This window comes from Mus musculus, chromosome 2, assembly GCF_000001635.26.
Source record: "Mus musculus strain C57BL/6J chromosome 2, GRCm38.p6 C57BL/6J".
Lineage (NCBI taxonomy): Eukaryota > Metazoa > Chordata > Mammalia > Rodentia > Muridae > Mus > Mus musculus.
The window spans coordinates 49,812,856-49,840,195 of record NC_000068.7 but is presented as its reverse complement, the minus strand read 5'-3'; the positions used below and the strand labels follow the sequence as shown (position 1 = coordinate 49,840,195).

Genomic DNA, 27,340 nt, shown 5'->3' with positions numbered 1-27,340 from the left:
AAAACAGCCTGCAAATGTCAAAAATTAGAACAACTTCAACATTGGTACTCACTAACAAGGCGCCCTGAAGTCAGGCAGCAAGCATGGGCCTGGGACTTCTTTTTCCACCTCAAAATCAAACAAAGGACAAAGTTAACATTTAGAGTTTGTAATTTTTGAGATCTTTGAAAGATGGCAACTCAATAGGATGAGAAATGCAATTTTAGCTCTTCAGTGACACATATTATGTCTGTGCCAATAGAAATCATGGGAGGAGCTGAAGAAAGCACTAGGTCTAACCCCCAGGGCTCCATTTCTAAAAGGCACATTGATATTCAAGTGCTGCAGAGGCAAGAACCTCCCTGAGGCTGGCCAGAGCAGTGACAATATTTGTCTCAAAAAAAAAAAAAAAAAAAAAAAGGATTGTACCTGAAGAATACCTGAAGTGTCTCTTGGCCTTCACACCCACACACAGAATAATCATACAGAGTAAGATAGTAAGATGAAAAATTCCTCAAGGAAACTGCCAGAGTTTAGATTCATGCATGCTTATGTTTGTCACAAATCGACCAACATCCATGTTCTTTGCCAAAGTTGATAATTCAACCTAATGGATTCTAAAGGTCTTTTGTTTGTTTGGTTGGTTTGGTTTGGTTTTTCCAGACTAGGAAAGCTCTCGTGGTCCTAGAACTTGTTTTGTAGACCAGTCTGGCTTCCAAGTCAGAGAGATCCACCTGCCTCTCTGCCTCTGCCTCTGCCTCTGCCTCTGCCTCTGCCTCTGCCTCTGCCTCTGCCTCTGCCTCTGCCTCTGCCTCTGCCTCTGCCTCTGCCTCTGCCTCTGCCTCTGCCTCTGCCTCTGCCTCTGCCTCTGCCTCTGCCTCTGCCTCTGCCTCTGCCTCTGCCTCCCACGTGCTGGGATTAAAGGCATGTGCACCACTACCCAGCTTCAAAAGGCCATTTTTGCATATTCTTATAACTTCATTTTTATCTCTGATGACCACCAGATCCACAAGTTGTTTTCTTTACTTACAGCTATTTCAAAATCCATGCAGTCTACCTTCTAGAAGATATAAGGATTTCCACAGCTCTGGGAATGACATGTGTAGTTATTTAGGGTCTGACAACATCCAATTCAGGTGACTTGCTGGGTGGCCAAGTTAGCAAAACAAACACGGGATTCTCAGTCAAATTTGAGTTTCAGACAAACAACCAGTCATTTTGTACAAGCTAGACTTGGTATCCTATCCTTTCCTTGGCAAAGATGCTACCCCTCCGCAAGCGTCCCTGGACACGGTGTGTACAAGAAGATAGTTTTAGCCGTCTGCAGAAGAGCTTGCAACTTGAGCAGGCGCAGTGCTGTGCCAAACACAGCCTACTTCTTTCTGTAGCTGGTCCCCCAAGGCTCCCTGCTTCAAGACTTTCAAAGCAGCCCTGCCTCCCACTGCCAGAGAGAGAGGCTTCCTTTGAGTCTGGACTGCATCAGAGGACAAGGGAACACAGCACCTGTAATCTTGTAAGTATCAATTTCTCTAATAACACGCAGCTCCCGTAATATTATAACCCTCCTCCTCTTTCTGTATGTTGTGATTTTTTTTTAACAACTGTTTATTTTACAGAAACTGAAATGGGAAACATGTTTGGTTGTTTTCCTCCCATTAGAGATGTAGAGCAAGCTCCGCGTTTTAAGGGCTGGCTCAAAAGTCTGACAGGATGGCTCAGTGGGTAAAGACGCTCGCCCTGCAAGCCTGCAACCTGAGTGAGCTCCCACGTAAAGGTAGAAGAAGAGAAGAGAACTGACTCCCGAAAGCTGTCCTCTGACCTGTGCATAGCATTGTGGCATGCATCCCTCTACACACACACACACACACACACACACACACACACACACACACACCTCGTAATAAATACTTTTTGTTTGGAAAGTTCTTCTATAAAAAACAACTGGAGTTTTCAAGATTCCATTCCTTTCTTTTTTTTTTTTTTTAACTTTTCTCTTTGTGGGGAAAAAAACAGCTGAGGATTTTTGTTTTGTTTTGTTTTCTTTTTTACCTTTAGCTGTAAAACATTCCAGTCATTCCCTCCTTCTGCTTGCCTCAACTAATGAACCCTGTCAGCAACTTGCTTCTTTCTCCACCTGCAAAGTTTAGAGGGAAAAGAAACCACACACTCGCGCGCGCGCGCACACACACACACACACACACACACACACACACACACACACTCAGGAAGGAGAAAAGAACATCAACCACCCAGAGTTTTAATTGTTGCCTGGAAAGCAACGCCCTTCCGCAGCTCATTAGGACTGATTTTCATAATTACTTACTGATTGGAACTGGGGCTTGCAGCCTGGCAACAACGTTGCCACATTAATATTAAGCAGTGACTAATGCAGCCCAGGACCCCTGCTCAGGATCCCAAAGCCTTGGTTTGGCGGGAACTGAAGCTGTGTAACCCGGGGAGTAAATCTGTTACTTTTCTCTCCAACAACTTCCCACTCCCTAAGCAGATGCGATAATCTTATTCTTGTTCCATGTCACTCACAAAGAGGGAGTGTGGGTGGTTGTCACCAGTCCTCAGCACAGGGAAGACCTCCTCAGACCTGTTCCCCAACTGCCTCCCACTTCTGCCCCTGTGGCTCCACTTCTTCTACTGCTTTTGCTTCTGGCTCCTTCTGTGCCCCCTCTGGCTCTCTTCTGTCTCTTCATCTCTGTATGTCTCCCCTGTCACTGCCATCTCTGTCTCTCCATCTCTGTCTGTCTCCCCCATCACTGCTCTCTCTCTTTCTCTCTCCCTCTCTCTCTCTCTGCCTGTTAGAAAAGTGTGTCCCTCTTGTCCTTCTGTCTAACCCTTCAGTCAGTCTCACACCTCAGGGTGACACATTCTCCCTACTTCTCTAAGGACCTCTCTTGCTCAGGACTCTGCAATCATTAATTCACCCCTCTCCAATGCTTCCACAGCAAACAGCAATAATTGACCTACGAAGGGGAAACATTTTTAGTTTTCAAGCCACGTGCATTACAAAACATTACACACTACTGTGTTTCACCAAGCTCCTACTTGGAAAAAGAGAAAAATTATGGGCAGGCAAGATGGCTCAGAGGGTAAGCATACACCGCACAATGCCTAATGATCCTAGTTCAGTCCATAGAACTCAAATGACAGAAAACGATAACCACCCTCCGAACGTTCCCGTCAGACCTATCTACATATGCCAGCACTGTGGCGCTCGTGAGCACACAAGCAAGCACACATGTCTGCCCACACATATGTTTGAAAAAAGTTAAACATACACAATATTCCTCATTGGAAATCAAATGTCTTCTGCCATGTTTATCTAGAACACAGTTCTCTTTGCATGCCATCAAATCCTTAAAATTCTTAAACATTTAAAAAAAAAATCCAAGCTAGAATAGTAATGGGGCAAAGCTTATTATTTTGAGAGCAACTACGGAATTCCTCTTGATAAGAGCCTCATCCTGCTTAGAAAGCCTTTGAATATTGTGACACAACGCCAAGTAAACAAAATATCACCCACACAACCAAGAAACAAGTTAAGTTGTTGACGAGAATTAGAAATGAAGGTGGAGGGGCTGGAGAGATGGCCCAACAGTTAAGAGCACTGGCTGCCCTTCCAGAGGTCCTGAGTTCAATTCTCAGCAACCACATGGTGGCCCACAACCATCTGTAATGGGATCCAATGCCCTCTTCTGGTGTGACTGAAGACAGCGACAGTGTACTCATATACAGAAAATAAATAAATCTCAAAAAAAAATGAAGGTGGAAAATGTAAATGAGACCTATGGTTATAGATTTCCTCATTACAACTTGTGATTTCATAAATGTTTAGTTTAAAATAGTATAGAATAAGGTCTGCTTCACTTTTTTCTCCTTCACAAAAAAGATCCTGAGAGCTACTAAATGTGCTCAAGATAGGCAGCTTCAAGGAAAATGCAGAATTATTTTATGTCCCGAACCCAATCCCCAATCGGTTAGCCACAGAGCAGTGAGCCACTTATAATCGTATGGGCCTGGATGTGTGGGAGGTGGAGCTGTCAGGGCATTTTTCAAACGAGCCTTTGGATATTTGGTTTAGCAAATCTAATTAGAATCTTTATGAGCAAAAATGTTTTCACAAAACAAGTCCCTAGTTTTCTAGAAGTTACAAGGTTTTAATCAATTTTTCCTTTGGGAACTAAAATTCCATTGTCAAAACGTCCTATATATTTATTTGATAAAAAATATATACACGCTGACATGAGGCATATTGAAAAAGGTGCTCCTTTGTATGCCGTTTATTATGCCTATTCATTCTCACACAGGGACCAAAAATAATTAAATCAGTACCAAACATTAAAGAGATAATTATTTTCTTATTTCCTGGACAAAATTTTCTCATGCATTATAAATGTTTATTTTATCCATTAAGGCCCTAAGACTTTACACCAACTCCATAATATCAAAAGGTAGCATTCATCAGAAATAAAACTCTTTTGTCATTATAATTAGAAAGATAGAGTTGTTGTAAAGGGGCGTCAGAGTGATTGATAAGATCACAAATGAGGAAACAGATACATTAGTGGACCAGCACAAGAGATGAGGTATTCAAAAATAATTGAAAGTGACTATCATGAATTTAAAAAAAATCAATTTAGTCACAGATAAGAGATAAAAAGGTAAATCAAAGTGTAGGTTTGGAGTACATGTAGGAAACGTAAGAGAAAAGCTCCAAAGAAAACAGAAAAATTGCAAACTCTTGTGACAGCTCTGAGTATGTAAGTAACTGTGGTTGTAGAACGTAAAACGAAGAGGAAAAAGATGCCCAGCCCTGTCCAGATAATAAGCAACTAACCATGCATAGCTCAAATGCCAAATCTCAGGGGAAAGACCTGAATTTGAGTCCTAAAGAGATGGCCGGTGAGCTCTCACAGAGAGCACGCAGATCATTAGAAAGCACCATGCTCACCCAGAACAATGGACAGTAGTCTACACTCCTTCCTTTTTGAATAGTGTTGCCAGTCTTAATGGCAATATGGTAAAACACCTGACAGGTTATCAAAGGTCCCTTTAAACCATGGTCTAAGCTTTGGCACCCACAGATTTACCTCCACGTGTGGACTAGCCCAAGGTAGATCTGCAGTAATGGAGAGCCTTTGAGGCCAGCTTCTACACCATGCACACATATCCTGTACTTCTTTGTTCTCCATCAAAAACAAAAACGCTGTCTGTGTGTCCCAAGGACCCTGTTTCCCCTTTTCCTGTGGTTTTGTTGTTCCAGCACCTTCCTCTATCCTCTGCTTTCCAAACTTTTTTTTTCACTCTGCCTCTGGTAACCTTACTCTAGGTAGCAGTGTGTAAGCCATAGTCTTCCCAGAATATGGTTTCTAACTTTAGACTTCCATTGAGATCCGGCTCTCTCTTAAAGATACTGCATCTTCTCCTGATAGAAATGGTTTCTTCCTCCCATCCTGATATATGGAGGACTAATTTGTCTACACTTGGCAGAACCCCAAAAGGCAGCAATGTCTTTAGAGGATAAGATGATGGGGGTCTTGCTTTTACTCTTTGAGAAGGAAGGCTTCAGGTCCATTGGATCTATCAAATCTACAGACACCCTACTGTCCAGAGCTCAGTCATGAGACTACATGTAGATACAAGCAGCTTGTGACATGGCTTACTCTGAAAGGTCACATAGTCATCTGTGTTTTGCTAAGGAAGACCCTACACAGGCAGTCAGCACATGATATCTGCCTCAGGCACTCAACCTCAAGTCTAGTTGCTTCTGTTTACTCTCTGGGCCATCTCAAAGCCTGTTATCATTTTCTTCCTTTTCAATTTATGCACATGGATACATTGCCTTCATGTATGTTTATATGACATATGCATGTCTAAGGCCCTTAAAGGACAGAACAGGGTGTTGGATCCCTTAGATCTAGGGAGACAGACCATTGTGAACCACCAGGTCGGTGCTAGGAGTTAAACACAGATCCTCTGGAAGAACAGCCTATTAACCTCTGAGCTATCTCTCCCGGGGTCCCCTCATCATCATGATACCCATCACATTCATGTAGAAAGTCTACCTAATTAGCAAGCACTGTAACACTTCAGTTGCTCCACTTCCTAAATCTCAAGACTTTCTTCTCCATCCCAGATTTCCATTCCCATCCACACATCAGACCCAGGCATACAGAAATCCCCAGAACTGCCTGCTGCAGTTCTTCCTCCCAACTTTGCTGTTCCTGGCTCCCTCTCCCCCTCCCCCTCTCTCTCCCCCTCCCCTTCCCCCCTCCCCCTCCCCCCTCCCTCTCCCTCTCCTTTCCCCATCCACCTACCCTGGATACCACAGCTCGAATAAACTGTCTTCAGCATCCCAGATTCGCATGGGACCACAACTCATCTTCTCGGCAAACCCTATCCTATAGCAGTCATTTCCAAAGCAGTAGCCCTAGAAACTGGCTTACATTGGTCAGTCTCTGTCCTCTCTTGGAACTTATTCATAACCAGTCACATCTGTGCATTTCATTTGCAAAAGAGGCACAGCGTGTCATAAATCTCCATTGATTTATGAATGGAATGATGGAAAGCAGCATAAATGAATTGATGACAAGAAGAATATCAACTCCACTCAATATGCTCCCTTAGATTTCTGCATGTGTACCTCTGAAAAAAAAAAGGGTGCCATTTAGGATGACTATAAGCCCAGGAAAACCAAAGGCACAGCTCAGGATTTTACCACCGGATCAAAAGTGAAGACAACATAGTTGGAAAGATTAAAAATAAGTACTAAGGCTAGGAGTAACTGATGAGAACTTTGCAGAAGCAAGATCCAAATTCCAATAGACCAGAATAATATCCAAATCTTTAACCTTTACATATATTAATATACATTCTACATAATGTTAATACATTTTAAAATATGTATGATAACCTTTTAAATATTGTATATAATCTCTAGATACATAAACACATTTATTGTGTACATATAATCATGGTGTTAGATATTTAATATACTATATATTGCATATATATTTAATATGTGTATTAATATATGTATGTATTTTAAAAAGACAAAGGCTAAGTCCTTCATCTCATTTAGGTCCTTTACTTAGATTCTAACTTCCAACAGACACAACATAGAATAAACAAAGTAATTCACACAAAAATATGTATAAGGTTTTATTCTATAGCAAAGTTCAAATTGAGAGTCCCCTAAAAGGTATTCCCACTTCCACCTTAGTAGACATAAGACATCAAGAATGGAGAACTCCTTCGTTGCATGCATAACTACGCTTTAGTGTATAAAATTCCAGCATTTGAAAGCATGGGTGACTGAGCATGGGAAACCCAATGGTGACTGTACCTGACCATTGTTTGACTGTTCTGGTCCATTCAAAATACTCTAAAAGTGTGTGGGTGTGCTGCTACAAGTTAGAATCCCCGAATTGGGAGTTGTATCTAAGAAATGTCCTGATGCCTTAACTGATATGGGGAGACACACCTGAGTGTTGGCGGTGCCTTCTGGTAACAGCCCAGGTGAAAGGGGCGTGGTGGCAGTACAGTGTTCTTTGGCAGCCGGTCTGCTCCATCCCCCTCTGTGGCCTTCCCATTGGCCATGAGCTGATATAAATGCTGCTGCTGATTCCTTCACTGATAGCAGAACCGGTCTTTCCGGGTTTCTATCACTAACTGAGGACCAGCGTTCTCCATGATTTTCTGTGCCCCATTGGGGCTGCTGAGGAACCCAGCCATGTGAATCAAGCAACTACGGAGTTGCCTGTAGGCCTCCACAGTGTGAGACAGCCACTGCTAGGCTCTCAGCTACTCAGAGCTGTTATCGTTTTTAACACAAGCTGATTCAATACATTTTTCATATAGAAATAAATACAGAAAGAAAGATGCAGACACAGATATTCATCCTATTGACTGTTCCTCTACAGAACAGAATAGAAATATTTTTTTTAACTAACAATGATGGTTTCCACTCTTAATTTTCTATGACTGTGTCCATTCTTAAACCAAAAGAAGAAAAATCTAGAATAGAAATGAAAGATGAAGAAATGTGTTACTACAGTGTAAATCAATTCATTTGTCATTTAAGTTATTACAGCCCTCTCTGGCCAGTTATATAAAATTATATCTAAACAGTTCTTGAAAAAATCAACCCACACACCAAAATACAATACAAGTGTGTGTAAGTCTATGTGATGCTAATGGCGTGAACTCAGTCCATGCATTTCAGAGAGTGATTCACACATTTCTGACCTACATGGTTTTTTAACAGACATCACCTACTTTTGGCATTAATTCATCACCTTGTGATGACACAACATTCTCACCACACCGGAACATTGGAGCAATACACAGACAGAACCACCGGGCTTCCCGACCCCATACAGACAATTCAGTGTAGAGCCGCAGATTTTAACCTTTCCAAATAGGTTGTCTCCATTCCTCTCACACACTCATATTGAATTTTGAGGAAAGGGGTGGGGGAGAGGGGGAAAGAGAGAGAGAGCGCGCATATAAAGATGCAAGCACAAGCGTGATGGCTCCATCCCAGCTCTGAAGAACAGATGTTTTAGTGCACTGTATGTGTTCCAACCCTTCGCACACGCAGCCTCTGCACAGCTCAGCCTGTTAGTGGGCTTTCCACTGCGGAGATGAAACACCTGAGACAAACAAGTGGAGGATTATTTGGCCTCACAATTTCAAAGGTTTTAGCCCAAGTCACTTTAGGCCTGTGGAAGCATGGTACATCTACAGGAATCTACAGGATCTTCTCCCCCTACTCGTACCTCCTAAAGTCCCACCACTTTCCTATGGTGACACAGGTTGGTAACTAATCTTTTAACATGTAGGCCTTTGAGGGACCTTTGAGATTCAAATTATGATATAAGTGATTTTTGCTTCTTAATAGATTTTGAATAATGTTTCTTAGTGGACCAGTTAATACCTTTAAGTAAATTGTTTCTTGCCAGGCGTAGTGGCTCACACCTTTAATCCCAGCACTAGGGAGGCAGAGGCAGGCAGATTTCTGAGTTCAAGGCCAGCCTGGTCTACAAAGTGAGCTCCAGGACAGCCAGGGCTACACAGAGAAACCCTGTCTCGAAAAAACCAAAAAAAAAAAAAAAAAAAGTAAATATATAAGTTTCTTAATCTTGACAGGTTTGGAATCAGCAAAACTGCACAATAATTAAAATTAATCAACAACAACCAAAACAAAAACAAAACAAAACAAAACAAAAAACCAGAAAGTTGCCAACAGATGAGAAGGTATCTGTGACTTATTTCCTTTATTTACTCAAAGCGAACCCCTTCTATGTATGTCCTACCATAAGTGTGCAGATTGCAAACATCACTCAGGAAAACTATTAACAGCAGCTTGAACTCTTTTACTTTCAAGTTTGTGGGTTGACATCAAACATAATAGAGGAAAGTATGGAAGAAAGCATTACTAGATCAAAGAACTTAGCTATGAGTTAGAGGGAGGGTGGGCAGAGGCTTGCTATGCTATGTGTCTTCCCATCATCCCTCTAGAACCTGTACAGACAATTTATCCTACATCTTCTCACTGCACCCAGATGCACCCTCACCAACCTCATACACCGTGCCAACCAGCCCCTTCCAATTTGAGAGAGAACCTATCAGCCAGTCCCAAGCAGAGCTTATAATAGATCTCTACACAACAGAAGGAGAACTAATTGCCTGGCATGTTCTCTTCCATTTGCTTGCTATACTACATGCCAAATGGCTCTTGGTTTAAAAACAATATTCATACAATTTGGAATGTGCAAACAAATGCGCCTCTAAGACACCAGTTCGATACTATACACTTTATGTGCACACATTTATCCTCTGGGCCTCACTCTGTCAGATAGTATCACTGTGTTCAGGGAGAGAAAACTGAGTCTTCAAGAATTTGAATAGCTCCTCAAAAGATGCCCAGGAAATATTTAGTAGCTCTGTCCAGTCTTTGTTCCAGAAGCCGTGTTCTTAGATAATATAAATAAATGATGTCTCTCATAAAATGACTTTTCTTCAGTGAATTTTGAAAACTTCTTTTGTCCTATTGTTTCAAGTCTAACACAGCTAATGACCATTTCCAAAATTCCCCTGAGTTGTCAATGATTTCACACTATAACTGCTAACCACTGTCACCACTGTCACCATTGTCACCACTGTCACCACTGCCTATTGTCCCAACATGAAGCCTGTAACATTCATTTAAATTTTGCAAAATAATTTTGCACATAATTAACAGAATTACTTCCCCTAGATTCCCTGGGAAGCCACAGGCCACTCTGACCAGCAAAGCAGCTAGGCTAACTACAGATTTTCATCTCTCCCCCCATTCCTCCAAGTCTCATCCCATAGTCTCACCCCAGCTCTGGAGGGACCACTTGCTGCAGCCTCTCCTCACTCTCTGCCCCTGTTCCCACAGGACTAAGCAAATCCTGGTGGCACACCCTGATTTCTCCCTTCCCCCAGCCCATCTTCATTCCTAGGTGTCAGCTCTCAATACCTAGAAACACATTTTACCTGGAAACCACAGTGGCTACACCTAGCGGGGGCCCCAGGAGAATTTCCTACCAGGCAATACAGAGCCACCACACTCACCTAAGAACCAGGCAGGGCAATAGAAACCACTGAGCAAAACACCCATCCAACAAAGACAAGACCAGATATCAGCATCTAGAATTACAATCTTCCCAAACCCAGATGCCTAAATGCCAGTGTAAAAACACAGTAACAGCTAGGACAATATGTCTTCATTAGAGCCCAGAAAGCCTACATGAGTGGACCTTGAGTATTGCTCATAGGAATATACAGAAACACAAATAAGCTGTGAGAGGAAATGAATAAAACAGTTCAAGACCTGAAAGTAGCAAAAGATTCAATAAAGAAAACCCAAACGGTGGGAAATCTGGAAATGAAAAATTTATAAATTGACCAACAGAATACAAGAGATGGAAGAGAGAATCTCAGGCATTGAAGATACCATAGAAGAAATGGATATCTCAATCAAAACAAAAATATTAAATCTAAAAGAAATCCTGCAACAAAACATCCAGGAAATCTGGGACACTGGAAAAAAACCGAATCTAAGAATAACAGGAATAAAGAAAGGAGGAGAAACCCAGGTCAAGGGCACAGAAAATACTTTCAACACAATCACAGAATTAACTTTCCCTAACCTAATGAAGGAGGTCCCTGTCCAGATACAAGAAGCATACAGAACACCAAACAGATTGGACCAAAAAAGGAAGCCCCCTAAGCACACAATAATCAAGACATGAAATGTACAGAGAAAAAAAATATTACAAGCTGCAAGGAAAAAAGCTAATAGCATATAAAGGCAGACCCAACTTCTCAGTGGAGACTTTAAAAGCCAGATGGGCCTTGGCATATGATCTAAGGACTCTAAGAGACTGCAGATGCCAGCCCAGACTACTATACCCAGCAAAACATTCAATCACCATGAATGGAGAAAATAAGACATTCCATGATAAAACCAAATTTAAGCATTATCTATCTGCAAACCCAGCCCTACAGAAAGCACCAGAAGGAAAACTCAAACCTAAAAAGGGTGTTTTTTTTTTTTTTAAATAAACAGTGGAAATTGGAAATATGCTAAATAGTAGATGATTTAAAAATAAGATCACTGTGTAGCCGGGTGTGGTGGCGCACGCCTTTAATCCCAGCACTCGGGAGGCAGAGGCAGGCGGATTTCTGAGTTCAAGACCAGCCTGGTCTACAAAGTGAGTTCCAGGACAGCCAGGGCTATACAGAGAAACCCTGTCTCAAAAAACCAAAAAAAAAAAAAAAAAAAAAAAAAAAATAATAATAATAATAATAATAATAATAATAATAATAAGATCACTGTTAATTATCTTAGGGATAATATTGTATAAAGGTGATCTAGAAAATTGTCATTATTCTTTAGGTACTTTCTGAAAGTATTTAGGGGCAGATACAGAAACATGCAACTGTTGGCAGCAGCATCCAAGCTGGAAACACATGGACCACTCTCCTTTGCAGTAACCGTTCTACATATTACCCTACTGTGCCTTCTGTTGCCAGCAAGGACACTCAGCACCCCTAGATTCCAGCGCAGGAACCTGGTGCAGGCACTGGCTTTGTCATCTGACAGCAGGAGGTCCTGCTTCACTTTCCAGCACTCAGTCTCTCTCTCCAGGGGCACAGCAGTGCAGCCAGGCATTCAGGGAGAAGACCGTTCCACACCCTGAATTCCTTATTTCCTGAGGGCAACGGGGTAGAAAGGGACACTTGAATTATGGCTGCTCTCAGCTAGGTTCAACTCACAAGCCTTTCCGCCTGCCTCACTACAGTGTGATCATTAACCACATCACACAGAAACCTGCCAAACCTGGGCCCTCCCCTGGGACAAAATAGTAATAGTCATTTAAGCCATAGCAAGCCCCACAGTTCTTGAGGTCTTATCATTCGCCAGGCACCAAGTCTCTTATGAGTATCCTGATTCATGGATTCCCATGTGGGATTAGTCATCATCAACATTAAGCTTCATCATTAAGCACTACTATCAAGAAGTGAATGAAACACTCATATAAAAGGACAAAACAGTAACGTACAATTCATATTCAGAAGGCTAAGTCATCGCTGCATTTAAAGGCAGGAATCAGGGGAAGGAGGAGTATGTCTCCTAAAACCATTAATGCCACCCCGTCTCCATCCAAGTTGCTGCAAGTCTCAGCATTCACCGTCATTTATCCTGAGAAAGAATGTACCTCAATCAAAATCACAGCTTGCTTCCTGACACAAGCTCAGTCTACACTGCAATCAAAGCAAGAACAGTAAAGATGTATGCCCTCACCCAGTCCTGGCTCCCAGGGCATTTCTAAGTGGCCTGGTTGTCATTGCTCACATCTTTCTTCTCCCACATTACTGTTAGGAAGTTCCAAATTACCCAACTAGGTGTTCCCCTCAACATCACGGCCAACACTTTTTAAGGAGCAAAATACAAGCTTCAAACATCCCATGGGCACACAATTAAGATTCTTGGGAGACCTTCAAACATTACATCGTAGAAAGCAGCAAATAAATTACATGAGCATTTGTTGGTTGGTTGGTTGGTTGGTTGGTTGGTTGGTTGGTTGGTTTGGAAGAAAGAAGGGGGAGGGGAGATATTCAGAATGTGACTCCAGTACACCAGGACAATGCAGAAAAACAGTATTTGTCATTACTAAAATAGGAAGTCTTCCTGGAATATCATATAAAAATTATTAAAAAATGAACTCTCACTGTAGGAACAACATGGAAAAAAACCTCACATGCCACCTGATAGAAGCCAGGCACTAAAAGGACATCCCAGGACTCCCTGGTACACTGCTCAGTGAACTTGACTAAAGCTCTGGTTTCCATTGTGAGCTCTGGGGAACAACAAAATTGTAAGATAATTTTTTTGTAATATGGGATCTGGGATGATAGTCCAATGGTGACGTGCTTGCTTTGTAAGCACAAGGGCCTGAATCTGATCCCCAGCACCTTGGTTTACTGTTGCTAAGCAACAGTGGTTTGTTTGGGTTTTTTAGACTTTTTTTTTTTTTTTATAAATGGGTGTTTTGTCTGCATGTGTGTGTGTGTGTGCACCACTCACATTCAAATGCCAGGGATAGAGCCCACTTGTAACCCTAGTGCTGGGAAGCAGAGATAGGATCCGTGGGACCCACTGACTAGGCAGTGTAGCCTAAGAGGTGAGCTTCAGACCAGTGACAGCTCCCTTCTCAAAGGAGGGAGATGCCATTCTGGAGGGTAATATCCACAGCTATCCTCTGTCCACCATAGACACACACACACACATACACACACACACACACACACACACACACACACACACACATGTTCATACTCACACATACAGACACACACATGTGTGCACTCACACAAATATATCTTTTAAAATATGCATAACAGGACAGTCAAGGCTACAGAGACTCTGTCTCTAATATGTGTGTGTGTGTGTGTGTGTGTGTGTGTATAAAATTCTATAGTGGAGAGGAATAGTAACCATGAAGAGGCAATGACAGAGGGATCATTGGTTCTCTCAATAGGAATACCTTTCTAAAAATTCTGTTTAGTGAACCGTGTTCTTATGGGGTTTCCGTAAGCATGCTACACCTCAATAAAAGATTTATATAAAGTTGTGAATACAGTATAAAATATTGCACCAAGAGCTCACTGAGCTAAGCTACTGAAGCAGCCCCAGCAATGATGGTGTTACATAAAACCATCAACTTAAAGACAGAGAAGAGCTCAAGGCAATTTGGAGGCAACATCTAAGTCTATATGTAAAGTGAAATTAGACACAGTCCCAGCAACAGCTGACAAATAACTCTGTAGGCATTTGCAAGAATTGCTGGGGGGGAAGTAATTACAGAGGCCTTTGATCTTCTATTATGTCTATCTGGGATCTCCAAAAAGCCAATAAACAAGAGAGGCCGCCACAAAGCCACCTGTGGCTTCATCTGTTTACAACCCAGGCCAGATGTAGTCACCTTTGCACACTGCAGCTCAAGCTGGGAAAGAAAACATCATGACATAAACCAAGACTCCACACATGCATACTCTGCCTGCTCTTCTGTCACAGGCTGAATCTAGCAGTTGGCATTTCCTAACTTATTAGATATTTGTTTTGGTTTGTTTGTAATAGTGGTTTGTTCTTAGACTTTTTAAAAAAATAAATGTGTATGAGTATTTTGCCTGCATGTATACTCCATGCCCGGTGCCTGTGTGACCAGAAGAGGATCGTCTACAACTGGAGTTACAAAGGGTTGCAAACCACTATGAGGGTGCGGGGAAACTAGACCTGAGTCTTCTGCAAGAACAGTAAGCACTCTTAACTGCTGGCAGGTCGCTCAGTCTCTCCAGCCCTTATATGAGATGGCTGAAAGCAAGACGAGAACCTGAGAGAGGTACCATGACCTATCTCCCCACACCTCCCTATGCTGTTTGACTTCCTCACTAACTGTTACTTGCCCTGAATGGAATTGTCGTGGTCACACTCACACACTCTTCCCAAATCCAAATGCTCATTTCAAGTCGTAAGTTTCAGAATTTGACCTTATTTGGAAAACAGATTCATCACAGATAGAATTAGGCAAGATGAGCTCATTCTAGCGAAGGGTGGGTCTCATCCATCCGGATGGCTGGTGTCCTCTTAAGAAGGGTACGTTTGAGTACAGACATGCCCACAGGGAAAACACCAGATGAAGAATGGGAGTTAAGTTGTCACAAACCAAGGAAGTACCAGAAGCCAGGAAAGGGGGAATAGAAGGGACAGAGGGGCACAGCCCTGACAACTGCTGATTTTCAGTTTCACCTCACAAGTGAGTCAGACCATTTCTGCTGTGTGTCCCTCCTCCAGCCCCTTGCCTCTCCCCCCGCCCCCTCCATTCTTTGGATCCTTCGCCATTAATAGTATGCTGGCTCTACCAAGCTAACATCTTCACAGTCCTTGCTGTCAGGTGACCATCAAAGCTGAGCCATTCTTGCTTAAGAGACTAAGAAACAAGCACAGAAAGATAAGAATGGTAAACCACAGCTGAGTATAGGATTCAGGAGGAAGCAAGAGAGACTGTGCTGCAGAAAACTGTCAAAAGCAAAGCATAAAAGAAATGACAGACTCCACTTGCCTGCAGACTCCCATCTGAGTCCTCCATGTGGAATGGCTTAAGGGGTCTCTGTTATAGCAAGTGATGGGAACAAAAGCACCTTCCAGAAGCTGCCTCCTAACCCCTCAGATCTAAACACCATACAACATCCCCCCGTGGGCTCGTAATGCCCACTGTGGGAATGAATTAGTTTCCAAATACCTGAATCTGCTTTTTTTTTTTTTTAAATGTAGTTACTGAAAAAGAGGCACACAGGGTTGGGGAGGGTGGAATAGAAATGGCATTTTAATAACTAATGAGACTTCAAGGGAGTGTGGTAGTTCCCAACCATTTTTGAACTTTAGCACAGAGTGAATCTATGTTGTCTTCCAAAAATGTCCGTCCAGCAAAAGGCAAACACTGTGTAGTACACTTCAAATGCAGCCACAGAACGAAGAAAACAAAACAAAACAAAACAAAACAAAACAAAACAAAACAAAAAAACATGCCTCTGAAAGCAACAGGCATTGCTGTGGGTCTTAAGATTTGAGCTCTGGTGTTTGCCCACTATGGCTCAAATCCAAATTGCATTAAACATCTGTAATATCTAGATTGGATTTAATATTAGCTGGAACTGTGTGGCTATAGTTAGATTCTACAAAATGCAAATGCACTCATTTAAGACACTAATTGAATGTCCATACATGCTGGATACTTAAAGGTTGGCCAGTGGGAAATGAGTACTGTCAGTTCTTACAGGCTCTACAGCTTAGCTTACAGACTGCAATTCAAACTTGGTTCCACAGCTGGTGTGGTGGCACATACCTGCCATGCCAGAACTGGGGAGGCTAAGTTGTGAATTCAATGCCAGCCTGAACTACATAGTCCTACCCTGGCTCTAAAGTCAGACAAACTGGTTAAATGCGAAGACAGTAGCATCGGAAATTTCCATTTATTCTTCCGAATTTTGAAATCAGCCATTCATCTGTGACTATCTTTGAAATCATCTTAATGAACTGTATAAAAAGGACAACCTCCCTTTGTGCTGTGTGGAAAACAAAATCAAGACTCCTCTGGAGAAAGCCAAAGTTTAATCCCCAAAAGACCAGGTGACTGCTAAAGTGTCCTCTTTGGCCAAGCTGACAGCTCCCTACTCAAGCCATCGGTTTACAGGAAGGGATTATGCCCTCCAAATCCTCACCGATGATGTGTGAGCAACACATTCCATGAGTATGGAAGGAAGCAAAACGACGATTCCATTGCGGCCAGACACAGGGGACCTCTGTCTAGGGCCTTGACATCTTCCTGGAGCAGGTAAAGATGTAATAGCAGTAACGACTTACCACTACTGATTGGACTGCCTCAGTCCAGGGACCCTAAGCTAGCCTGCAGTGAGGCATTGTCTCCTGACATTTGTCACCAGACAAACTAGCAATGTTGACTGTCATATTCCTCAAGGGAACCCAAGAGCACAGAGAGAGCCTCTTCCCACGTCTGTCCTTCAGGGAGCAGCAGCAGGTCCAATCTAAAGCCACACCATTAGGACTTACTGTCATTCCAAAAACTCTTTTGTTCTCAGTGACACATAGTCACCTTTGGCCTACTGACAAGTTGGAAGAGCAGGTGCCAGCTTGACTAGACGATGTGAGAACTTCAGCACTTGCATTATTAAATCTGAAATCAATGCTTGCCAAGGAAGAGCTTAAACACTGTGTTAATGGTATGTAGTTTTCACTGGGGCTCAAACTAGGACAATTGAGCCAGACATGGAGGCATGCACCAGAAGTCCCACTCCTCAAGAGGATAACTTTGGTTTAATAGTTCAAGACTATCCTGGGCAATATAGCAAGATCCCATTTCAACGACGAGAAGACAATAATAATAATAACATGTGTTCACATGGTCACTTGCTTTCAGTAATAAACTATATTTTTAAAAGTAAGGGTACGATCCTTCCAAATCATTCCCATCAAATCATTTTTTAAAACAGCCTAAAATAAATACTGTCCTTTCTACAAACCACACTGTCTTAAGGAAAAGAAAAATGCAGTTGGGACACATGCCCAGAATCCAGCATTTGAGAAGCTGAAACCAACAGGAGAGTGAATGTGAAGTCATCAGAGTGAGAATAAGACAGGAAAAGAGAGAGGAAGAGATAAATGAGGAGGTGTTAGATCAAAATGTAAAAAAATAAGATTTCTATGTACAAGGAGAACATGTCAGAGTAGACCTACTATGTGCAGGAAGTTAGCTCAGCTTTCCTAGATACTGAAGGCATTGTCCTCCCTAGACAGGTCACTAAGTGTCTATGGCCAGCAGGCAATTGGTCATCACTGCAGATGACTAGTATGGAGGAATACAATGAGTTAAGGTGGTTGCTGCCAGCCATCACCCTGGGTTAGCAATGGTTCCCTTCACCATATTGTCCTTGGCACAGAATCAACTCTAGTAACAGCCCATCTTTGCTCAGACACTATACAGCTAAAGAACTTACCAAAAGGCCTTGAACAACTTAGACTCTAATGACTCATATTCGCACGCTCTACTGAGTAAAGATAACGCTGTGTTCTAATCTCATTTCTAACTCCTGGTTTGTTTATGTATTTATTTGCTTATTCTACTTTTTAAAGTAATATGTTCTCATTATATGTCACTATTAGATCCAGAGTAGGTTTTGTTCTTGTTGGTTTTGGTTGGTTGTTGGGTTTGGTTGTTTGCTCTTCTTACATGGGCTGAATAGCTCTATGGTTAAGTGTGCTTTAAGGACCCAGGTTCAATCACAGCATCCATTTCAAGCAGCACACTACACCTGTAACTCCAACTCTAGGGCATTCCCTCTTCTGACCTCTATAAGCATCTATAGCACAATCACACGAAAACATATAAATACAAATAAAATATTTTTTAAATCTTCTTATATATTTATAACTACTACCAACATTTCCTTCCTGGCCTTTCTCCACATAACTTTTAATTCCTAAATGTTATTTTAGCTATAAAACAGCCCATTGTGCAAATGCACTGGAATTCACATATCCATGCTCTCTGGTTAGATATAATCTCACTTTCAATTATTTTTTAATGTATTACTTTTGGGGTCTGTTTTGAGGGGGTTGAGAGAATTTCTCTGTGTCACACTCCTGGCTGTCCTGGGGACTCCCTTTGTAGATCAGGCTGACTTCGAACTCACAGACATGTACCTGCTTCTGAGTGCTAGAATTAATATGAATTCTACTGAAAAGAACACATTTATGCCAAGCTGTCATCTGTATGTCAAGTGTTTCCTTACAAACAGATTTGTAGAGTTAAAATTACTCTGGGTGTGATTGTTCAGGTAGACAGATTATTTTAAAGTTTTAATGATGATGCTGTCAAAGGGCTCACACTCGTTTTTGGTGTTAAATCCTGACATTTCATTTGTCACACTGAAAAGCCATCCTGCCATGCATCTAGGATTCTTCTCCAGGACCTTGCTCATTCTAGACCATCCTTGCCTCCCTCATGCCTCAGCCATAGAGCTGGGCTCACCTTCCAAGATATCAGGCTCACTTTCTGTGGCTGTGATAAAACACTGTACAAAGCCAATTGGGGAAGAACGGGTTCCTTGGCTTACATGACCCAATCACAGTCCATCACTAAGGGAAGCCAGAGGAGAAACTCAAAGCAGGAACTGAAGCAGAGATGAAATATAGCAGAGAGTGGGATGCTACTCATTGGCTTGCTCCCCAAGGCTTGCCCAGCTTGCTTTCTTCTATAGCTCAGGACCATATGCCTAGTGGTGGGTGGCACCAGCCACAGTAGGCTGGGCCTTCCTACATCAATCATAACTGAAGACAATACCCCCAGAAACTTACCTGCAGACCCATCTGATGGAGGCACTTTCTTAGTGGAGGTTCCCCTTTCCAGACGCCCCTGGCTCATGTCACGATGACAAGATGCTCAGCAGCACTTGCCGTACAGTCTCACTGTTGGGGGTGGGGGTTGATTTATATTTTCGTTTTGCTTCTGTTTATTTTCGTTCACCCAACAAACCTGCCCTGACACACTGTGTTCTATTAACACTGCTTTTCAAAATATGTTAGCCATGCGTGCTTTTTTGGAATACAAGCATTTATAAACGATCTGACTCCTGCTCTCCCAGATACCTATCCAGTCCTGCGATCAACTTTATAAGCTTTGTTTTTGTGACAGGCATTTGGTTTAGCTTTAGAATAATCTGCAAGTTCCTGGGAAAACTCAGACCACTCTGAAGTTGTTCTCTCTACAGAGTTGTTTCTGCCTCTAGTCCTTCATTAGTACAAAACCCTGTTTCTTATTTTTCCCACAGCTTTGGTACATTTTTGGGTGTAGAGGGGTTGTCAGTGTATAGCTGAGGCTGGCCTCCATCTCTCAATCCTCCTGGCTTAGCCTCCCTTTTGGAGTGCTTGGATTCCATGTGTATTCCACAGCAACCCAGGTCTGGAATGTTTTTTCAAGGAGTTTAAAATCATAGTTTGCTTGTTTCCATTCCCCCCACCTCTACATCTCTTTATTTAATTCTATGCCATGAACAGATTTAGGTCAAGTCTAATTGCTTGTCGACTAGTGTGAAGTTCAATAAAATATACATACTACAAAACACAATATAAAAACATTATATACATGTATAGGGCAACCCAAGTGACTGCACATTTTTTTTTTACTATCATTTGTTTACTGTTTCCTGTCAGAACCAGCATTAAACCCTAAGGAAGCAACAGGAACAGCCAAAGACTCGAGACAAATTTAGGAAATGAAGGGAAAAGGAGGAAGAGTCCCCAGATTCAAACATAGTGGTGCACACCTCTAAGCACAGTAGAAGGAGGCGGAGGGCAGCCTGAGCAGCTAAAGCTGAGCCTCTTTGAATAGGAGAATGAATAAAGTCTAACTGTAGGCATCCTATAGTGCCCAAATCTTGGTTCTCATTAAGAAAAGATCACCACTATGGGGCTTAGGCCACACGAGCCTCAAGAGAAGGAATCTGGACAGCAAAGACCTCCTTCCAACGCAATCTCTCCCTCACTTCCCTCCAGACAGACATACGACTGTCCAGTGCCTACTCCTGAGGTCAGATCTACTGCTTGTGGGGAGCAGGTACTGCACTCATCTCCAAGGGCCAGACTGAGCTGCAAGCTTTTATTATATGCAGTCTAGGAACCTTATAATTTGTACTTACGATTTCAACAAATTATTGTCCAACTCACTCCGATTTATAAAACCAAGTCACTATACACCTCAGTATCTGAGCGGTATTGGATCCTACACTTCATCAGACATACACAAGCCCAAGTCCCCCTTAGATGGAGTGGTATCAATTCTGCAGTTAGCCAATAGTTAGCTTCATTCCTGTTTCCTCTGGTTGAACCTAGCCTTGCACATATGGTGAGGGTGTTCTAATGCGGGACTGGTAACACAGGTTCAGCCTTTTTTTTTGTTTTTTGTTTTTTAATTTTAATACAGGATCCCACTAAATTGTTGAAGCTCCCTCGGACTCATTTTGTACCCAAGATAGGCCTTGAACTTGCAGTCTTCTGCTTCAGCATCCCAGTTCCTGAGATCACAGACCTGAACCCCTAAGTCTAGCTCCCCATGTTCTTTAAATCATCTCTAGATTATTTACACTGCTTAATGCCATGTCAGCGCTATGGAAATAGTCATTATTCTGCATTGTTTAGGGGACCATGACAAGAGAAAAGGTCTGTATATGTTCTATACTGGTACAATTTCCTTCAAATATTTTTCCATTTAAGGGGAACTATGGGTGTGGAATCTAGTGATAACGCTGAAAAGAAAAGCAGGTACCCTTGTCTCCTTACAGTTACTGTTACTGCCTGGACACTGCACATCATGTGTTAACATGGAAACATGGTTTACCTGCTAGGTTACCTGAAGGAAACTCGCCAAGTGGTGTAGGAGGGGTGGAGGGTCTGGGGGGGGGGGGGACTATTCTCCTTTCTCAGCTTTTCAATATTGAATCATACACGTAAATTACCTATTCAGGAAGTAAATTAATTGTATTTTAGCATTTTTAAGCAACTCCTTAGAAGATTCTGGAAGCTCAGGAAATGTTAACTCAAATTCATCTACTTGTCAGGAGCATCAGCGATAGGTACAGGGAGACATCTTCCTTACATAAACTAGCTAATGGAACACACTTTCATGCAGCTGCCTTCTAGGATAATATTACGTTTTTACCAAAATATTTCTTCAGCTCTATGATTCATCCCATGGTCAAGTGGAAAAGTCTCCAGGGAAAAAGAGAGAGAGAGAGAGAGATCAGAGAGGTGACCTGACGGTTGAACCACTAGTAAACATTAGCTCTCCTTTGGCCTGAACCTGTGCTAACTGAGCCCTGCCCCCACTATGCACTCACAGATCCTCATGCCTCTCGCTCTTCTTCACATAGCTTGGTTATGACTCGGCTCAGTGTCTCTCTGAAAGCACTCTCTCCATTTGCTCTTAATTAATATTCTCCCTTAAACTTTTAAATCTTATCTGTTTTCTGATCATTTATCCGGCCATCAAGGAGCCAACAGAACCCCCATGTGTTGAAGCTGCCTCCTTCCAGACCCTTGATCTGTGTTGTCCTTCTGTATGTGCACTACTGTCATCCTGTCCCTCTCCTGTCCCTCTCGTCCCCAGCTCTGTTGGCCTGTGCCCATCCCTAAGAGGACCAGCAACCTGGGCTTACAGGACAAGATCAGAGACAGGCAAATCCAGCCTCCAAGGAAGTTGCAAGCTGCCTACTGCTGCCCAACAAGTTTTGACAAGAATCAAGCACGTGTGTCGGCAGAAGCAAAGCCCAGCACGCCACTGCAGCTTCCAAATCCATTGTCCATGGAGGTATAGAAGTTGTAAGTACATGGTCTCATGCTCTCTTACTGTTCTTCTTCCTGCTTCCAGGCATAGGAACTTGGCCTAGAATGGGTACCTGGAGAGCCTCAAAGCACGCTTTGTAACTCTTCCCAACTTGTGTCCATCACAGGGCCTGACGAGCTGTGTGAATGGCCCAAAACCCAACAAGCCCTGGAACATGCAGCTGTTCTTGAACAATAGAGCAGCTGGAACAAGGCAGATCCAGCATCCAGCCAATGGGGCTGCAGACCCTGCTCCAGCAAGAATGCATAAGGCACCATACAGAAAACCTGAAAAAGAAACCCAGGTGTACCAGCCAACAAAACCCCGGGAGTGGAGGCAAGGGTGACGTGCCTGCTTCCTCCCAGGTTTGCGCTGGTTTCCCACCTGTCTGTGCAGCTGCCATCACACCTGAGCCCACATCAACACTGAGACACTATGCTGAGCCTGCCAGGGGAGGGCAGGAGGAGCTGCAAAGCACAGGGTTGAAAAAAAAAAAAAAGGTTACATCAAAGCTCCCCTTACAGCTGCCATTATCATCACCACAAAGCCAACAGCACAGAGCATGCATTACCCCGGAGGAGGATGTCCCTCTGATTCATCATTCACTCTGGCCAATCCTGTGTTCCTTGACTAGGTACAATACCATTCCAGGGCATTGGCACTTGCTGTTCCTTCTTCCTAGAAGGCTCTTCCCCGCTCTTCCTCTAGCCATCTTCCCTCAAACGCCTCAGCCATTCCTACCAATTTACCACGTCGAACCCCACCCCCTTCTCCACCCAACTTCTCCATTTCCATGTCCAGCTGTTTTCCTAGCATGTGTGGCATTGCCATTCCATGTTTTCTGCTTGTGTGTTTGTTTCTGGTTTCCTTCACCAGAAGACACTCGCTGAAAGCCTAGAAGGGCCAAATGACTGCAGGAGACAGAAGACATTACAAGCAGGGCATACGTTTGGTCAGGTTCCCTCTTGCCATGCCAAGGCTGCTGCTGTCACTTCCTGACCAGACATGGAGACCTAACATTTTGCCTCTGGGTTCCTATTGCTTTGGTCTCCAGACTTCTGTGCTACTGTCTAGTCCACATGAAAGTTCACATCGGCTACCGTACCCACCTCACTGGGCTGCTTCGAGAATTAAATGAGATAATTCACCCTCAGAAGAACACTAGGCCAGTGACTCAGCCCTTCTTTCATGCCGTGCCCAATAAATCCCACCCACTGTAATTACCTGGGCTATGTGTTACTCCAACTCTATTTCTGCAGCTAGAATGTAGGCAAACCCAGGACAGAGATCTCATCCTGTATTTTGGAAATCCCCAGAGTATTTACTATAGATTTTTTCTTGGTATATTTTTATTTTATTTTATTTTATTTTATTTATCTATCTTCTTGGTGGTGATAGTGGTGGTAGTAGAGATTGAACTTGGGCATGTAATACAGATCTTTAGTAATTGCTTGTCAATTGCTTAAAACAAAACAAAAAAGTTCACCTTTTAAGATCCAGTTGAAAACCCCTAGAACCTCTATTTAGACAGTGATTCTCAGCCTTCCCTGTTCCGGGACTGACCTGATGTGCAAACACAGCAAATCCTTTAAAATGGCATTTATAATAGGAACTGTGCTATAGCACAAATACCAAAGCCAAAATACTATATAAAAGATCAAACAAATATTGACTCAAAGAATTTTCCCCAAGGCAACTGTTATAGTCTTATCTTGAATAGAATGTTTGCACAGTTAATTAAGTATTCCTGTGGACTCAGCAAGATCTCAGGCAGACCCTGCCAAGCTGAGCTACACATCCCACCAGCTTATCACTGTTTACAAAGTCATACAGGAATCCCTCTCCTCCTAGCCCCTCACCTATTGGTGGGGCTAATGTTGGGTGTGGGACTCGGTGATAAATCAGCCATACACCTTTTATGTGTGGACAAAAGATAATGGAACCGCAGTGCCAGAGATTCCAGTTGCCTATCCCATGGCAAATATGCTTTGTAATTACCTTCCAGAAATCCACAGGCTGCATCTGTCTACTTCCTGGAAATGTATGAAAGACTAGAAATATATATACATGGAGAGAACTGCTTCTGGCTTCCCTGGACATACTTCCAAACCCCAAGTCCACCTGAGAGCTCACTTCCTGTCAACGCTAACAGGGAGGCCTGCCTGAAGACAGGAGCCTCAAAACTCACCTCAAATTCACAACTTGGTCTGCACAGTGAATGGGTTGACTCAGTTAATTCTGGGTCTAAGCTATGGAGGTCAGCGATGACAGACTAAAGCCAGCCAGTGCCACTCATACTTTTTGTCCCTCTCCTTCTATTCACTGAGGGTTTATGATGTTCAACATGCTAGAATCCGATTGGGAATAAACATCTAAACTCTACCATGCCCTTAGGAACAGTATATTAGATGTATCCAAGTGTGAGCTAGCAGGTGGTCGACAAGACAATATAACTTCTGCTATTTGATGTTGGTAATTCCAAGTTTAGAGAAAAGGGTCAGTAAGCAGGCTATAGAGATGGGGAGGCTCGCAAGGAAGAGCTGATACTACAGATGGCTAGTCATGAACATGGTCATTGAGAAGCCACTCTTTGGGCCTGAAGGAGAGGGGCAAGAACATTTCAGGCAGAAGAAATATTTGTACCGAGGTCCTGTAGGAGACCACATCCAGCAGGCTAGAACACGGAGGAGGTGTGGAACCTAGTGTTCAACAGCATGGATGGAAGAGGAGAGACATGAGAAGAACAGGCATAAGATCATACAGAGCCTTGCTACAAGACGTCCTCACTTCTATCAAGTCATGGAAAAGCCACCCGCTTGCAAATTTTCATTTATTCAAAACCCCAATGGTTATTTTCCCCAAGAATTTCTACACCCACACTTCAAAAGAGCAATTTGGGTGAGTGGGTGGGGAACCTTTGGGGATAAAAAAAAAAAGTTATACATCAAGTTAACATGCTTGCCTGGAGGTAAATCCTAAGGTTCTTTAAATACAAATGGAAACTGTTCATGCTTGGACTATAAATCTCCCGAGAGCTGGGAGCAGATGTGACAAAGCAAAGCAGCTATGTTCCAAAGACAATCACACAATGATGTACAAAGATGGCAGCTTGGCCAGCAAGGACCTGTAACCTGTAACTTGCAGTCACAGGACACTAGAATCTTGACATTCACCACATGAACATTTTAAAAAAATATAACAAGGCTTCAACATCTTTGGTAAACCTCGATCTGGCTCGTGTAATCTACAGAGTACACAGCCTCCCTCCCCAGGCAGTGTCTCAACAGCAGACAGTATCAGCTAAGATCTGCAGCACAGCTTGGACCGGGATGATGCCTTAAGATCTGTTATCCTCCATCAAGTCTATTCGGTTCTGATTAATTCAGTCTCATATTTGGTGTAAACAGTTTTCCATTAAGAAATGTTCCTAAACAACTCTAAGGCAGTGACTCCATAGTCATATCTACATAGTCTGTCACCAAGATAACAGGTGTGGACTGCAGGGCACGGCCTGGAGCTTGTGTAACAAAAAGATTATACTGTTAGTGACTCATGAGCCACAGTCCCTCCCACACCGAGCTTGTCCAAGGCCACTCCCACCCTCTACCCACAAAATGGACAAATCTTTTTTGCTGGGTCACTCCCTCGCGCTCCTGGGAAGAAAAATAAAAGCCACTGCAGAAGCTGAGCTGATCTATATAATAACCGCCTTAGGGAGAAGCACCTGAAACTTCAGCAAAGCAGGGAATAAACACTGAGGATGGGTTTTGAGAAGTAATCATAAAATTCATGTGAGGCAAGACAGAGTAGAGAAAGTTATCATAGATATTACTCGGGACTTTTGGAAATGCGCTTTGAATCTCTGTTAATGTTCTCTGAAAGACACAATCAGGATGAATATTTGGAAATGCTTTCTGGTTGCCTCCGTTTCTGAGCTGAGCCCTGAGCATTCCTTGATATTACAAACACCTAGAATTTAGCAGTCTGGTCCGCTGACAGAAGGATGTTCCGGATTCCTCGATTGTCACAGCTCATCCTGCATTGTCTAGGGTGGTGATGTGTTCTACAACCAAACACGGCGAAGAATCTGCGGGGAAAATCCTAACAGACCTTTCTTCCCTGTCTCAAAAATAAAAGCCAGTTGTTCTGAAGAGGTTAAAGGCCACATGTCAATTTCCTCTCAAACTGCCTTAAAAAGATAGAGACGTGTCTACCTTGCATTTTCCCAGTATAAGCAAAGAAGCCCAAATAACAACATCTGTTTCCTCACAGTGAGGTTCCATGATCACCTAGAATTTTCTGAGCAGTTGAGCTGAGGCTGTCTGAGTGTGCACTCTCCCTTGATAGCCAGGGGGCTGCCCAACAGTAACTTTGAGGGGAGAGTGGCCACACCTCGTTTCCTGAAAAAGCAAGGCACCTAAAGTTCAGGAAGTTTCTGGTGAAAGCTGATTTATCTGAACACAAGCTATACCACACTGGTGAGGCGACATTAAAATCTTCAGTTATACAAAGATGAAAATGAAGCCATAAATCTAACCTATTTCAGACATCAGTAGTTATATCGGTTATACCAGAACTCTTTTTATACAAAGTAAAGTGAGAGAAACGATGGTCTTTCAAGACAAAGAGTATCTGAAAAGATTTTCTGAATCCAAAGGAAGGCAAGAAGGCCTGTGAAAAGCTACTCTGTGACATTTAAAAAAAAAAAAAAAGTCTAACGCCTAAATTAGCAAATCTCTATCTCCAACATTTAAGACGCTTTCACTATTGCTTTACTTTTCTACAGTAACTACACAGAATGCCTCAGTCAGGAAAAAACACAGTTTCTCAAAATTATGGACAGAAAAGAAGATGGACTT

General features: G+C 42.7%; 1 protein-coding gene across 14 annotated transcripts in view; it reads right to left on the bottom strand.

Moving 5' to 3' along the window:
• The window catches only part of Lypd6b (LY6/PLAUR domain containing 6B), a 161,510-nt gene that overhangs the window by 108,654 nt on the left and 25,516 nt on the right, over nucleotides 1-27,340 (bottom strand). For 5 of the 14 annotated variants that reach the window (XM_006498352.4, XM_030252096.1, NM_001379385.1 and 2 more), the window contains exon 2: nucleotides 53-108. The exons of the other annotated variants lie outside the window; for them this stretch is intronic. The gene's annotated coding sequence lies outside the window, so the exon portion shown is untranslated. The remainder of the gene's footprint in view (nucleotides 1-52; nucleotides 109-27,340) is intronic. 14 annotated transcript variants of the gene reach the window in all.